The 16,713-nt window shown below is 41.7% G+C and overlaps 1 pseudogene; it reads right to left on the reverse strand.

Moving 5' to 3' along the window:
* Positions 1 to 242: 242 nt before the first annotated feature.
* LOC129086101 (protein FAM222B-like) lies at positions 243 to 16,126 on the reverse strand (annotated as a pseudogene).
* Between the last annotated feature and the right edge of the window lie 587 nt (positions 16,127 to 16,713).

Consider the following 16,713-nt stretch of genomic DNA (forward strand, 5'->3'; position numbering starts at 1 on the left):
AGTTTCTATTGAGCTCCTCTCTAACCCAGCTCTAGGCAGCTGATGGAGGGGAGAGGAGGAGGACACAGAGGATCTCCCTTTGACTTCAGTTAGATCCCATCATACTCCCTTTCTTAGACACCTAAGAATGATCACATCAGAGCAGTAAAATTTTGAAACTATCTAATTACTCAAAAGTAAGACTAAACCTAGGAGGGAGTGTTTGATGTGTAGCTTATGGATGGCACCAGGGCTATGTATCTCTACTGAGGGTGCTGAATATGGAGACTTTGACTTTGGGATCAGGGGCTCAGTTGCCAGGGACTCAGTGGGCCTTGCTCAGGGTCTGTTCTCTGAAGCAGGCCTGCTGGAAATCCCCACTTAGGTAACCCACTCTTTGCAGCAAGCCGTGCTGGCTTTCCACTGCTCTGCCCCTGCTCCCTGCTCAGTGGTGAGCTCCAGCAGCGACTGCACATTTGAGGGGTGCACCCCTGGGCTGCCCGCTGTAGAAAAACATGGTGAGGTTCTGAGACCCTGAGCTCTGGCTACTGGGAGTGTGCAAAATGTTGTTCCACAGGGGTTAGAAATGGTGACCATTGCGGTAGGCCAGTGTGGCTGCCAGGCCATTGACTGGTGGGCATGGGGTTGGCTTCTCCAGGGGTGGCTTCAAATGAAGGACTGAGTCAGGCAGAATTCCTGCAGTTAGACATGGTCCTTGCCCACAGAGCCAGGCCCTGCCAACTCACGTCCTGTCACATTTGCCTGTCAGGGACCAACAACCCACCAGCCTCATTGTACATCTGTTGTAGGTGGGTCAGCTAATGCTGGTTCCAGGCAACTGGCTTCAGGTCACTAGGGTACCCAGTGGGGACTGGGGAGATGCCCATAGGCAGGTTGAGACGGCCTGCTGTAGGGGATGAGGCTGTGGCCACATGGGTGTTCTCCATTCATTGGATTGACCCCGCATGAAGCCATTGTAGAGACACTGTGGGTAGACACCCAGGTGGTTTATTGGTGAGCAGACTGTGATGCATGAGGCTGGGGTTGTCGATCTGGCTCTCACACACTGAGGTAGTGCTGAAGCCTGACCTCATCTGGCAGAAACTGGTACACAATGCTGCTCAGGTCCAGGGGCTAGCTGTACTGCAGGGTGCCATCATTGAAAGGGGGATAGTTGAGGTGGACATGGTCACATTCGAGGGGCATCTGAGCCTGGCATCTTCTGGCCTCTGTGCAATGAGGTATTTGGGGAAGGGTAGTGCTGGAGACCTTGGTGAGACAAACCCTGAGGGTGGACCAAGCCCTAGGTTTGGGCCATATGCTGAGGGTGGCCCAGGCCCTGAGGCTGCTGGAGGCTCTGAGAGTAGGACAGTGCCTGAGGTTGGAAGATACCCTGAGGGTGCTGCAGTGGCTGGGGATGGGTGTGGGCCAGCGTCTGTGCATGCTGCAGGGCCTGCTGGTGGCCTGGGCCTGGGGCTAGGCGTGGGCTCAAGTGCCAGGCACCACAGTAACATGGGATGCCACTAAGGGTTTTATCATGGTCTCAAGGAGCAACCAGGCTTGGGTGCCCTCAAAGTCCTTGAATATGTTTTTGACTGGCACTTTGACAATGGCAGGCAGGCCTGCCTTGGGGGCAGCCTGAGCCAGGTAGGGACTGTAGGCTAATGTGTCGATGCAGTTCACAGTAGGATGAATGTGTTTCCACTGCGGAACTTGCACAATTTCTGAAGCCCAGCGTTCATCTGCATGTGAGAAAGAAGCTGAAAGGACAGGTCACCTGGCCCAGGTAGACAAGCCAGAACGGTAGACTGGTATTGACACAACATGGGGCAGTCACACATCGGTGAGTGGACCTGGCCCTCAAGGCTGCTGTGCTGACTCTCACTGCCGCCGCCACTGCTCCACACGGGGCGCCTCGCAGCTAGTCGGCTCGTCAGCAGCTGCTCCTTCACCCACTAGGTTATTAAAAGTACAATTCTATTGATGAATCCTTTGTGAGCTGCATTAATAAAAACTGTAATTATTTCGCTGATAGATTTTTCTCTATGATCAGGCATAGAGAGATGCAGTGTTGCTCATAGAGAATCTTTCTGGCGTTAGAAGAGAGAATATAAAAACAAGAGTACTAATAAGTTCTATAACAAGTACTGTATGATACAACTCCAAGCAACTGACACACTAAGTAGCTTCACCACAAATGCCAAATAATTTCATAATCATGGGCTCATCAGATATTCAATGGAAGGCAGCACTTTGAAGTGAAAAGATTAAGATTTTGGTGAGAGCCAGATTTTTTTAAAAAAAAAATTGAATCCTGACTCTTCTCTGTTAGGCATGTAGAATTTAGTTGGTTAATATCCCTAAGGAAATTGGATCCCTCGATGGGAGTATAGGGGTGTCAACAACATTTTCCAAAAAGAATTTCCAGGAGAATTAAATGGAATAATGTGTATAATGTATATGTACTTCAAGTGCTTGTCACATTGAAATACCTTGGTTAATGAGTGCTAGTTCTTCTTAGAACTGCGAGGGGTCTTTTAAAAAGTCATCTAATTAAACCCTCTTACATGAGAGATGGAAATACTAAGATCCAGAAATGTTAAGTTATTTCTTTGTTAGAAAGAAAACAATTGGGAACTGATTTAGAGGACAGGGTGAGATCATTTGAGGTGGATTTCAACTTCTTAAAAGAAATTTGACTCTTGAAGAAATTATTTCTGTGTAATGAGAGAAAACGAAGACAAAAGAAATATTTTCAGCTAAATTGTAAACAATTTCTTCTTTATGAATTTGGTAGTCTGCCCAAGAGATAACCACTATCAGGGGATCAGATGTTCCTGTATCATCTTCTTTTTTGTTTGTTTGTTTTAGGGTTTTCTTTTTTTTAATTAATTTATTTTTTAAAATACATTTGTCTCTGCCTTCCCCCCACCACTTTCCCTTGCCCTCTCCCCGCTCCCTCCCTCAACCCTTCCACTTTGGTTTTGTCCATGAGTCCTTGCTATATGTTCCTTGACTTTCCCCTTCCCATCCTTTTCCCCCGCTCCCCACTCCTTCCCTCTTGTCTCTGTTGGTTTCTTTTCCTTTCAGTGTTGCTGGTCTTATTTTCCTTGCATCTTTGTATTGTTGGTTAGGTTCTGCTTATAGGTGAGATCATATGGTATTTGTCTTTCGCCCCCTGGCTTATTTTGCTTAGCATAATGCACTCTAGTTCCATCCATGCTGTCATGAAGTTTAGTAGTTCTTTTTTTCTTTCTGCTGCGTAGTATTCCATTGTGTAAATGTACCTAAGTTTTTTGGTCCAAGCATCTACTGATGGACATTTAGGTTGCTTCCAACACTTGGCTATTGTAAATTGTGCTGCTATGAACATTGGGGTGCATAGGTTCTTTTGAATTAGTGTTTTGGGATTCTTAGGGTATAGTCCCAGCAAGGGAATCCCTGGATCAAAAGGCAGTTCCATTTTCAGCTTTCTGAGGAAATTCCACACTGCTTTCCACAGTGGCTGCACCAGTCTGCATTCCCACCAACAGTGGACTAGGGTTCCCTTTTCTCCACAGCCTCGCCAGCACCTGTTGTTTGTTGATCTGCTTATGATGGCCATTCTGACCAGTGTGAGGTGGTACCTCATGGTGGTTTTGATCTGAATTTCTCTGATGGCTAGTGATGCTGAGCATCCTTTCAAATGTCTCTGGGCCCTCTGTATCTCTTCCTTGGAAAAGCATCTGCCCAGGTCCTTTGCCCATTTTTTGATTGGATCATTTGTCTTCTTGGAGTGGAGTCGAGTGAGTTCTTTATATATCTTGGAGATCAAACCTCTATCTGATGTATCATTAACAAATATATTTTTGCATAGGGTTGGCTCCCTTTTCATTTTGCTGATGTTTTCTTTCGCCATGCAGAAGCTTCTTATTTTGATGAGGTCCCACTTGTTTATTCTTTCTGTTATGTCCTTTTCTTTAGGAGACATATCAGTGAAAAAATTGTTGTGTGGGATATAGGAGAGTTTCCTGCCAATGTTCTCCTCTAGGACTTTTATGGTGTTGCGACTTATATTTAAGTCTTTTATCCATCTTGAATTTATTTTTGTGTGTGGCATCAGCTGATGATCAAATTTCAATTTTTTGCATGTAGCCGTCCAGCTCTCCCAACACCATTTGTTGAAGAGGCTGTTATTGCTCCATTTTACACTTCTGCCCCCTTTGTCAAATATTAGTTGCCCATATACACCTGGGCTTATTTCTGGGCTTTCTATTCTGTTCCACTGGTCTATGGGTCTGTTCTTGTGCCAGTACCAGATTGTTTTCAGTATAGTGGCTTTGTAGTATAGTTTGATGTCTGGTATTGTGATCCCTCCTACTTTGTTTGTCTTTCTCAAAATTGCTGTGGCTATTCGGGGTCGTTTATGGTTCCATATAAATTTTTGAAATGTCTATTCTATTTTGGTGAAATACGTCATTGGTATCTTAATAGGGATTGCATTGAATCTATAAATTGCTTTGGGTAGTATGGACATTTTGATGATATTAATTCTTCCAATCCATGAGCATGGTATATGCTTCCATTTATTTATGTCTTCCTTAATTTCTTTCTTCAATGTTGTATAGTTTTCTGCATACAGATCATTTACCTCCTTGGTTAAATTTAGTCCTAAGTACTTGATTTTTCTTGTTGCTATATTGAATGGTATTTTTTTTCTGATTTCTTCTTCTTCTATTGCATTGCTGGTGTACAAAAATGCCTTTGATTTCTGAATATTGACTTTGTATCCTGCTGTTTTGCCAAATTCACTTATTAAGTTGAGTAGTTTTTTGGTGGAGTCTGCAGGGTTTTCTATGTACACTATCATGTCATCTGCAAACAATGATAGCTTTACTTCCTCTTTTCCTATTTGGATGCCTTTTATTTCTTTTTCTTGTCTGACCGCTGTGGCTAGGATTTCCAATATGATGTTGAAAAGAAGCGGTGAGAGCGGACATCCTTGTCGTGTTCCTGATCTTAGTGGGAAAGTTTTTAGTTTTTGCCCTTTGAGTGTGATATTGGCTGTAGGTTTTTCATATATGGCCTTTATTACGTTGAGGAATGCCCCATTTATTCCCATTCTCCTGAGTGTTTTGATCATAAATGGGTGCTGTACCTTATTGAATGCTTTTTCTGCATCTATCGAGATGATCATGTGGTTTTTGTCTTTTCTTTTATTTATGTGATGTATTACGTTTACTGATTTGCGTATATTGAACCATCCCTCCATCCCTGGGATGAATCCCACTTGATCATGGTGGATAATCATTTTAACGTATTGCTGGATGCAGTTTGCCAATATTTTGTTGAGGATTTTAGCATCTATGTTCATCAGCGAAATTGGCCTGTAGTTTTCTTTCTTTGTAGGGTCTTTATCTGGTTTTGTGATTAGGGTGATGCTGGCCTCATAGAAAGAGTCTGGCAGTCTTCTCTCTCCTTGGGTTTTTTGGAATAGTCTGAGAAGGACAGGGATTATCTCTTCCTTAAATGTTTCGTAAAATTCTCCTGTGAAACCATCCGGCCCTGGGCTTTTGTGTGCTGGGAGTTTCTTGATGACTGCTTCAATTTCCCCAGCTGTTATCGGTCTGTTCAAGCTTTCTGTTTCTTCCTCCTTCAGCGTTGGAAGATTATACTTTTCTAAAAATTGGTCCATTTCATAAAGATTTTCAAATTTCTTGGCATATAATTGTTCATAGTAGTTTCTGACAATCCTTTGTATTTCTGTGGTATCAGGTGTTATTTCTCCTCTTTCATTTCTGATATTATTAATTTGGGTCCTCTCCCTTTTTGTCTTGATGAGGCTGCTTAAAGGCTTGTCAATTTTATTTATCTTTTCAAAGAACCAGCTTCTGGATTGGTTGATCCTTTAAATTGTTCTTTTTGCCTCTATGTTATTCAGTTCTGCTCTAATCTTGACTATTTCCTTCCTTCTACTTGCTCTGGGATTTATTTGTTGTTGTTTCTCCAGTTCATGAAGTTGTAGTGTTAGGTCTTTTATTTGAAATGTTTCTATCTTTTTTAGGGAAGCCTGTACTGCTATGAACTTCCCTCTCTGGACCGCCTTCACTGTGTCCCATAGGTTTTGGACTGTTATCTGTTCATTTTCATTTGTTTCCCCAAATTTTTTTATTTCTTCTCTTATCTCATTATTGACCCAATCATTGTTTAATAGTCTACCGTTCAGTCTCCATGAGTTTGCAAGTTTTTGAAGTTTCTCTTTGAGGTTGATTTCCAGCTTCAAGCCCTTGTGATCCGAGAAAATATTTGGTATTATTTCAATTTTCCTGAATTTGCTGAGGCTTGCTTTGTGTCCTATCATGTGGTCTATCTTTGAAAACCTGCCATGAGCATTTGAAAAGAATGTGTATTTTGCTTCTTTGGGATGTATGGTTCTATATATGTCAATTAAGTCTATTTGATTCAGTTTGTCATTCGGCTCCGCAATATCCTTATTGATGTTTTATTTGGAAGATCTGTCCATTTTTGACAGTGGGGTGTTGAAATCTCCTACTATCAGTGTGTTGCTGTCTATATCTTTTTTGAAGTCGTCCAAGATTTTCCTTATATATTTGGGAGCTCCTATATTGGGAGCATATAAGTTTACAATGTTTATGTCTTCTTGATAGAGTCTCCCTTTAAGTATTATAAAGTGCCCCTCTGGGTCTCTTTTTATGGCCTTTGTTTTGAAATCTATTTTGTCTGATATAACTATTGCAACCCCTGCTTTCTTCTCTTGCCCATTTGCTTGGAATATTTTTTCCCATCCCTTTACTTTCAATCTGTGTAGGTCTTTTGCTCTGAGGTGGGTCTCTTGTAGGCAGCATATGTGTGGGTCATGTGTTCTTATCCATTCAGCTACCCTGTGTCTTTTGATTGGGGCATTTAGTCCATTTACATTGAGAGTTATTACTGACAGAAACCTATTCATTTTTTCTCTTTGTACCTGTGTTTTTCTCTTTCTCACTCTTTTCCTTCATCTTCTTAAACCAGTCCCTTTAGCATATCTTGGAGTGCTGGTTTGGTAGAGGTGTATTCTTTTAGCCTTCTTTTGTCTGGGAAACTCCTTATTTCCCCTTCTATTTTAATTGAGAGCCTTGCTAGGTAGAACAGCCTTGGGTTTAGGCCCTTGCTTTTCATTACTTGGAATATTTGTTGCCATTCCCTTCTGGCTTGTAGTGTTTCTGTTGAGAAGTCAGCTCCTAGCCATATCGGGGCCCCCTTGTATGGTACTTTCTCCTTCTCCCTTGCTGCCTTGAGGATTCTCTCTTTGTCTTTGATAGTTGCCATTTTAATGTTGATGTGTCTTGGAGTGGACCTCCTTGGGTCCCTCTTGAGTGGGGTCCTCTGTGCCTCCTGGATCCATGAGACCTTTTCTCTCCTCAAATTGGGGAAATTTTCCATCATTACTTTTTCAAAGAGGTTCTCTATCCCTTGCTCCTCTTCTTCTCCTTCTGGTATCCCTATTATGTGGATATTATTGCATTTCAGGTTGTCCTGCATTTCCCTAAATGCCTCTTCATTCTTTTTGAGTCTTTTTTTCATTTCTTGTTCTTTCTGGGAGCTTTTTTCTACCTTATCTTCCATCTCACTGATTCTATCCTTGGCTTCATCCAGCCTGCTTTGGATTCCTTCTACTGTGTTCTTCAATTCAGAAATGGTATTCTTCATATCCTCTTGTGTCTCCTTGATAGTTTCTATGTCCTTTTCCAGGTTGATATAGTTTGCTGTAAGATCCTGATAGTTTCTCTGCAGTTTCTCCTAGTTCTCTTTGAGCTGGCTGAGCTCATGGAGCTTCCTTAGAGCCATTGTTTTGAATTCAATATCTGATAGTTTCATTGCTTCTATTTCATTTAGCTCTCTCTGTGGGGAGTCCCCTTTTCCACTCATTTGGGGGGAACTTCTTTTTCTTCCCATTTTTGTGAGAATCTAGTAAGTAATTAATTTATTTATTTTTGCTTCTGCTTCAATTGATCCATCTAGATTTCCTGACTTTGTGGATTAAACTTCTGTGGTAGTAGGCGGGTCTTTTTATTTATTTATTTATTTTTAAATTTATGTATGTATGTATGTATGTATTTTTTCTTTACTTTTCTTCTTGGGCCTGCCTCTGATGATGTCAGTTGTTGACCCTATATGATCTTGGGTCATTTGTTTGAGCCTTCCAGGAGTCTATTGTCTGTGTCTGACCCCTGCTTTGGGCAGCTCTGTGACCCCTTCAGCCAGGGATCCACTATTTCTGTGGATCGCTCTGCACTCTCATGCTGGCTCCTTGAGCACATTCCCCTGCCCGGCAGGATCCCCCGCCAGCCTGGGAGCTTATTCGCCCGACCTCACCCACTCGTCTGGCGCCCACACCTGGTGGGCGCCCGGGACTGATCAGTTTAGTGTGTTCTATTGTTCGCTTTCCCGGCTTTTGGCTCTTTGGTGGCATCACCTGCCCGCACAAAATGGAGACTGCGGAAATGGGAAGAAGTCAGCCCCAGGACTCTTCGGTTAATCCTGTCTCCAGTCTCTCCTCCAGGGTCTCTGGGCAGCTCTGTGACCGCTTTAGCCTGGGATCCACTATTTCTGCGGACCGCTCTGCACTCGCTGGCCGTGCAGGCACTGGTTTACACCTGCCTTCCGAATCTGCGCACTCCCTCGCAGGCCCCATGGGCGCCAACCTGCAGGAGCCCAGCCTGCATAGTCATGGGTCCACACATGCACTGGCCAACCCTCCCCGGCCACTCTGTGTGTGTGTTCACCTGCACTGGGTGGTTTTGGGCTGTCTATTGTGTGCTTTTCAGCTTTTGGCTCTTTGGGGGCGTGGCCTGCCCACCCACAGTGGAGACTAGGAAAGGAGAAGGAGTTGGGATTCCCCGGTTCCTCCTCCCCTTCTTTCCCCAAAGCCTCCATTTCCAGTCTCTCCTCAGGGGTGTCTGGGCAGTTCTATGACCCCTTTGGCCAGGGATCCACTATTTCTGCGGACCGCGTTGTATTCGCAGGCCATCTGGCTCCTGTTTCTGCCTCTTTGGGGGTGTGTCCTGCCTGCGCAAAATGGAGACTACGGAATGGGGAGGGAGTTGGGACTCCCGGTTCCTCCTCCCATTCTTTCCCCAATGCCTCTGTCTCCAGTCTCTCCTCAAGGCTCTCCACGCAGCTGTATGACCCCTTTGGCCAGGGATCCTCTAATGTCTTCCAGCTTGTCTGCACTCAGCCCCCCAGCTCACATGCGCACAAGCTGTGTGCGGAGCACACAAAAGGTAGGTTAATTGATTCCCTTATGCCTGAGCGAGATAGTAGCTGCAGAATGGGAGGTGCGTTATCACCGGGGCTCCACCGGCCACCGTCTAGGTTCTCTTCACAAAGTCTTTCTCACCAATCTTTTCCCAGGCACCAGCCCCCTTTGCTGCCACCTCTACCCAGAGATCAAGGAGGGTGGCTGCCACTGCAAATTTTTGCATTGGTCCTTTATATGTCTCTTTGCGTCCCCAGCCGCCTGTCTCTGGCAGAGAGCGCCCCTAAGCTTTTCGGGGTTGGGTTTTGTCTGTGTGTTTTCCTGGTTTCAGCTGCTGTAGTCTAGGGGTCCCTGTTTATGATTCAGACCCTGTTCTTCTCTGGGGGAGCTAACTGGCCGTTCCAATGTCCCTCTGGTGCTGGTGCCCGTGGGCGCCCAGCCCCGCCTCTCGAGCCTCCACTACACTTCTCACCGGTTGGGATGTGTGAGAGTTGAATCCACTGTCTGTCTGTGGCTCCAAGGCTCCTCTCCCTCTATTGTTCCATTGTTTTCCAGGTGATTTCTCTACTATTTAGTTGCAATTCCAGTTTGGTCTTGGGAGGAGGTCTGCGTGACTCCCATTCACTCCTCCGCCATCTTCTGATCCTCCTGCATCATCTTCATGACCATGAGTTAAATGAGATTCTCAGAATAATTGCTAAAATGTCAAGTTTCTAAGAGAGATAAATTGTGCCCTAATGTCATATATCTTACATAACCAAACTTTTGGTTTAGCTAATGACAATGCAATGCCACCCCATTAATGTTTTGTGAAAGCATTACTGATACAGTCATTTACAAAGCAGCTTCTGGGTATCAATTTATCTCTCACTGCTATGTCCATGTTCCAGGGAAGACTCCTCCCAGAGGGCTGTATTTCTTACTGACTTTGCAGTGATCAAGTTTGTACATAGCAGATTAAAAAAGATGGCCTCACATTTTTGACATTTCCCTCACTCACTGCCTACCCCACTGGCCTTTGGGAGGTTAGATCTATGTCCTGTCCTATTGAATCTGGGTGGATTCTGTGTCTGCTTTGATTGTTAGATTACAGCAGAAATGAGAGAGTGCATCAATGGCCAATTTTCCCTACTTCGAAAATTTGCCTGAGACCTCCCTTAGTCAGAGTCACATGCCTCTCCATGTCAAGGATATCATTGCCAGGTTATGAGCTCCAAAAATGACTGAGGCATTTCAACCGTCAGACCTTCTTCAGCAGAATGGATTTACACTTGAATTATCTGGTTAAATGTTTTATGTCTCTGACTCCACATAATTCACTGTATAAGACATGCATTATAGACTTAAAATGACCACAAACTTAGTGGACTAAAACAACACACATTTATTATTTTAGTTTCTGTGAGATGAGCATCTGGCCATGGCTTAGCTGGGGCCTCTGCATAGGATCTCAAGGCATTATCTGGAGGGGAAAATCTGCTTCCAAGATCCCTCAGGTTGTACTTTCTCTTCTGTCTCATTACCACATCTTGTGGCTATTTGTTGACGTGTCCCAGACTGTTCACAACCTCAGCACCCCTCAATCTCCCCAAAGCTAGAATCACTTGATCCCTTCCTGCAGATGCAGTCAAATTTCTTCCAAATGCCTGAACCAAAGCTGACCAAAGGAATCAATCATTAAAGCATCCACTGCACTTCTTTCTGGGAATCCTCCCCTATTCACCATTAGTGCTGGTTTGTCCTAATGTGCAAGTTCAAGTCTGTCAATAGTCTTTGACTTCAGATTGGGTAACTAGTATTGTTTTAGTTTTTTAGAGATTTTTGTTCTGATACTAGGCCAGCTAGTGGATGGTTTCCTCCCCTCACAACCTCATTCTCCCTTGCCACTCTGTCATTTCTTTAATAACATCTTTAAAATTAATAATTATATATTTGTGTTCGCTTTGTTTGATTTCCTACTTCCACTAGACAAAACTTAATGAGGTTGCATTAAATGTGTTTTCCTCACTGTCCTATACTTTGCACCTAAAATAGTGCCCGTCATTTAAGTGAATCAATAAAAGAATGAATAAATTTTTATATTGCACCTGGTATGGTGTAAAGCATATAACTTAGTGGTAATTAAACTGTCATACAATTGACATCTGCACACAGATTCTTATCACCCAGGAACTGCCAAGCACAAAGTGGTAACTCAAGAATAGTTTAAGAAGACAGTGAGGTGGATAGGAGAAATCCACCTCCAGAGCAGCCAGGGAACACCGCTGAAGAAACATTTAAGTTAAAAAAAGTAAAGGCAGCTGAATACCAAGCTCATTTTGTTTCCTCACCTGTAAATGATGACAAGGACTACACGGTTTCCTAGGTTTCTAAGCTACAATATTCTAGAATTCTATTACCAATTTTGTCCAGAATCAGTTCTACAGGACAAGTATTGACTAAGGTGTTTCTTCCTCAGATGTGTAAGGAGCACTTACAATGTCTGGGAGGTAAAAATGAAGATCCTGTTGGTAGGAGAAAGGGAGAGGGTGTGTGACAGCTGTATGCCCATCCATGGAGTGTGTGTTCCTGCTACACTTAGTAGAATGTCTGTTAAATGCTCAGTCCACAGTGCGGTCATTGTATTGCAAATAAATTATTCTGGAAATTAAGAAACAGTTTAAATATAAAAATCTTTATTAAACATTAAATAAAACCCCGATAGAGATATAATCTCTGCCTGTTGCACATGGGCATTTCCCACTTCTTAATATAATCCAGCAGCAGGTGAAGTGGCCCAGATAAATGCTCCATGACACATGAAGACGACCCCAAGGCTCATCTTCTTTGGCCACTGCACATGCAGGGAAAATTAATCACTCGGACTTGTAATAAATTATGTGAACAATTATTAGATTCATTAAAAATGGACCTTTCTTCTCTACATCTCACATAACATAACCAGCTGTTACTCTTCAGTATGCATGCCGCCATCCTGACACTGGGGTTGAACTCAAACTTTGATAATCAGCTGAAGAAATAGAAAAACCCTGTAAATATAAATGAGGAAGATTATAAGGAATTCTTTAAATAAATCAGTTTTGCAACAGGCATAACTCAGAGTGAGCTAATAATAAATGGCATGTAAGTGGTTACATTGTGCTAGGCACTGTACTAAGTGCTTTGCATGCTTTATTTCATCTTTACTTCCAAAAAAATATATATATAAGATGTCACCAGTGAGGAAAGCCATGAAAATTAAGGAGATACTGCAATTTTCCTAAAGTAATAGCCCTAATGGAAGATAGAGGAAGCATTTGATCTCATCTGTCTGACTCCAAAGCCAGTGCTCTAAAAATTAAATTATACTACCTCCAAATTGATGAAATTCCATGATATTTTTAAACCTTAATTTATTCTCCTCCTTCTTCCCACTCCCCTCTTCCATAAATCACAGCTTGGGAGGAGATTGAACCCAAGAGAATTAGGCCAACAATAAAATGCACAGGGGTTCCCTTCCTGCTGAGCACACAGTATGAGCATTATGATTGTTAAGCCAGAAGCTCCCTCCAGCATTCCTTCGGAAGAAGAAGTTTTACTTTCTTATCTTCCCATTGCCAGGAATCAAGTCTTGTCTATTTTGAGCATGTATCTGGGCTACTATTTATTTACAAATGAGTTATTTAACGCAGACAATTGCAGACTGTAACAGGACACTGGACAAGGCACCTTGGGATGGGATAGAAGAGAATGAGCCCTGGCCAGGCAGCTCATTTGGTTAGAGCATCATCCCAATGTGGCGAGGTTGTGGGTTTGATCCCCAATTAGGGCACATACAGGAGGTAACCAGTGAGTACATGAGTAGGTGGAAAACAAATTGATGTTTCTCTCCCCCTCTCTAAAGTGAAGAAATAAAGAAATTTATTTTTTTTAATTATAAAAAAAGAGAAGAGAATGAAATAGTGGAGAATAATGCCCAGCCATTAGTAAACCTGGCTCACACTTGGTTGTATTTTTATGCTGACATAGCGACTTAAACAATAATGACTGTGCTGCTAAGATGTATCCTTTGATTTTATGTGCAGGTATGAAACAGGGACTTGGAAATTAGTCAAGAAAAAAGATTTTAAACCTAACTTACATAAATAAGAAGGGTAAAATTTTCAAGGATTTGGAGTAAAAGGGCCATAAGACTGATTGATTTGAAAAATTTTTTGATTCTCCAAATCACATTGATATAAAATGCTCCAAAGTGTTCCCATCACCAATGAAATGAGTGCCTTCTTAGCAAATGCCTGTAATAAAGCATCCGCCTTCAGCTCAACTCCTAGAAAGACATCAGCTGTTAGTCTGGGGAAGCCTTGCTCCATGGACTGGCTGTTTTCATCAAATCTGTATCAAATGAAAGAAATACAGCTCAACAGTGTGCAAAGGCCCCATGCCCTGTAACAGTATGATGTCATGTTAATGTTCCAGAGTAGAATCCTGGATAATTCTCAAGTAGTGTAAGGAAGTGTTAAACATTTTTATGACTACAAAAATATGTGACTTTCTTGGACTTTAAGCTCAGCACATAAAACAATATTTTCTCCAGAAACAAGGACATAGCACTATTTTACAGATGTTCCATGTACATGTTTGAGATCAATTTTCTAAGCCTAGACACACAGAGCCCAAGTGCCTTTCTGCTAGAAATGCATGAAGGCTATGTACACCAATTAAATCATTTGACTAAAAATAAACTTTTGGTCCTCTATCATGCTTGCCTCGTAAACCTTGTCTTTTCTGCCTGACACACATGGGCTTCATATGGTGGCCAGTGTCTGGACCTCATTTCGTCTCTCCTGATGTCTTTGGGTGTCTGGGTATATAACCCAGTAATCAGCCATTCTGAGAGCCCTTTATTATATCAGGGAAGCTGAATAGCTATAAGTTGTCTCCCTCTTCATCAAAAAGTCTAAAGTTAGAGGGTAAGGGTAAGGAATATTCTTAAAGAAAATTTTCTTAATTAGGCTCAATACAGAGTCATTCCTATTGTTTCTTACCTCCAGTATTGTCCTCTACAAAGAAGTGTTTTATTTTCCTCATCAGAAACAGCTGCATCAGTTCTTCTTATGGTTTCCTCATGGATGTGAATGTCTCTTGTATAACCGTCTTGCATGGCATTTACTCCGATGGCCCATAACTTATTTTCTATTGGAAGAAAACCCAAGAAATTTTGAGTAAAGCCTTTTTGTTTTAGAAGTGATTTCAGTGAATTATTGTGAAGAGAGGAAGTCTTGGTTTTACTTCCAACCACTAATCCAATGCCCCTTCCATAGCTGATATTTAATAAATATTCCCTGAATAAGTGATTAAATAAATCAGTGAATAAATAAATGGACAACTCTGTTCCACTGTCCTTTCTGGGCCATATATTTATTATTTATGTATAATAGTGCCCATTCCTAGTTATTTCTTATAGTTTCTGGTGACTTCTTACTCTAAATTTCTAACCTAGTACTCTTTCTTAAGCTTCACATCAGTAAGTCTGTAACTCATTAGACACTTCTTGGCCATCTCATGATCACCTTGCCCAGTATATGTGGCTTCTGAATACCTTAGGAACCCACACATGTTTGAGTAAATTATGACAATGCAATTCTTTTGGTCTCTCTGCCTTTACTTTGATATATCACTCCTCCCGTGCCAGCCCTGAATCCCTTACTCACATCACTGCCAAGTTAATTAACCCCAAATGTCAATCTGTTGTATTTCTCTTGCCCACCTGAACTGAATGACTTGTATCTGCCTGAGAAGTTCCAGATACACTCCTACTTTTGTATAAATACTTCCTTCTTCCTTAAAGACCTTTCTACTCTCTACATACCCTGCCCCGCTCCACACAGCAATGTTTTTCCCCTTTAACACTCATTCTAAACATCACTTCTCTCAGAGATTTGGGCTAAATACTGGGTTTGGGTCAAGTGCTCCTCCTGTGGGCTCCCATGGCACCTGGCTTCCCGCAATTCCAGCATTTATCATACAGAATGCTGGTGGCTTTTTCTCTGCAACCGTCTCTAGAATATGAGCACCTTTAAGTTCGACCTCCACTAATAAGCATGGTTCTTGGCACATTGCCAGTGTCAAGTAAATGTTAGGTAAATTAATGAATAGTAGCAATACTTTAGAATTATATAACCCATTACAATTTCCTATGTATTTTTCTTTATTTCATTTAACCCTCATAAAAATGAGATTGTAAGAAATATATATTAAAAAATCCCCATGAAGTTTGAAATTTAAAAATATTCCTAAGTAACTTAGTCAAGAAAAAAATTTTTAATGAACACAATAAAAATATTACATGTCAAAACTTGTGAGATGAAGCAAAAGCTAGGAAGAAAGGGGTATTTATAAGTATAAATGCTTATATTAGGAAAAAATGCTACAAGGTGATAAGGTAAGTATCAAACTTAAGTTATAAAAAATAAGTTATAAAAAAAGAATAAATGCAAAGAATATAAAAGTGAAGAAGATAATAAAGATATAGACAGAGAATAATTAAATGTAAAAATCAAAATACAATAGATATGATTAACAAAACCAAAAGTTCTCTGCGAAGACCAATAAAATTGTCATATATCCTATTACACTGTGAAATTGATAAAAAAAAAAGGCACAAAGATTCAATATTAGGAATGAAGAAGGAAACAAAACTTCAGCAAAACTTCAGCAGTAGTGTGTCTCCACACTGGAGTCTTCCTTATAGGCTCAGTGAAGAGAGTGTCCTCTGGGCCTCCCCAGGGAACAGGGTCCAGCGATGGATTCTCTAATTTCATGAAATAAAATCATTCTAAGATTTCCATTTCCATATGCTCTCTGACTCCTCCCATAATACCATGCCACAGGAGTTTGGGCATCTTTACCTAATATACTATAAGACGTCATTGTACCAAAGACTTCAGAATCCATGTCAGCAGAGTATCAGATAAACTCTTGCTTTCCTTTCCAGAACATAGACTCTCAAGTCATGAATGAATGCAACATGTTAATAAATTATTCCCTGTCTAGCCTTGTATTTCCTCACCCCAGTCAAATGCCTTGAAGGCACACTGCTACACATGCCCCCCAGTTAAGGGCCAGATCATCTATTACCTTTGGTTTGTAAGTGATTTGTTGTTATAGCTAGGAGTTGAATTGTGCTGAGATCTGACCTTAGCTATTTACCTGAAAATAATAATGAGTGAGGGAAACAATTTGAGAGAAGTTAATATCTTGTGGGGAATTGACTAGAGAAGGTCTTTGTTGATTCTCTATGCGAGAGAGATTGTATTCCTCTGGCAAGAGGGAGGCACTGTTTTTGCCCACATGGAGCTTTGAGGGGAGTTCAAGTGTTCAAGATGTTCAGGTTTATACACCTCATTATTCAAGCTATAAATCGTCCAACTTTGAAATTAGATCGGGACTGATTTTTAGCATAATCTATAATAGATATAGGATTTCCTTAAGTGTTGCCATTAATGTCTGTTTGTTTT

Source organism: Pteronotus mesoamericanus, unplaced genomic scaffold (assembly GCF_021234165.1).
Source record: "Pteronotus mesoamericanus isolate MK-2021 breed Mesoamerican mustached bat unplaced genomic scaffold, CSHL_Meso_final scaffold_36, whole genome shotgun sequence".
Taxonomy (NCBI): Eukaryota; Metazoa; Chordata; class Mammalia; order Chiroptera; family Mormoopidae; genus Pteronotus; species Pteronotus mesoamericanus.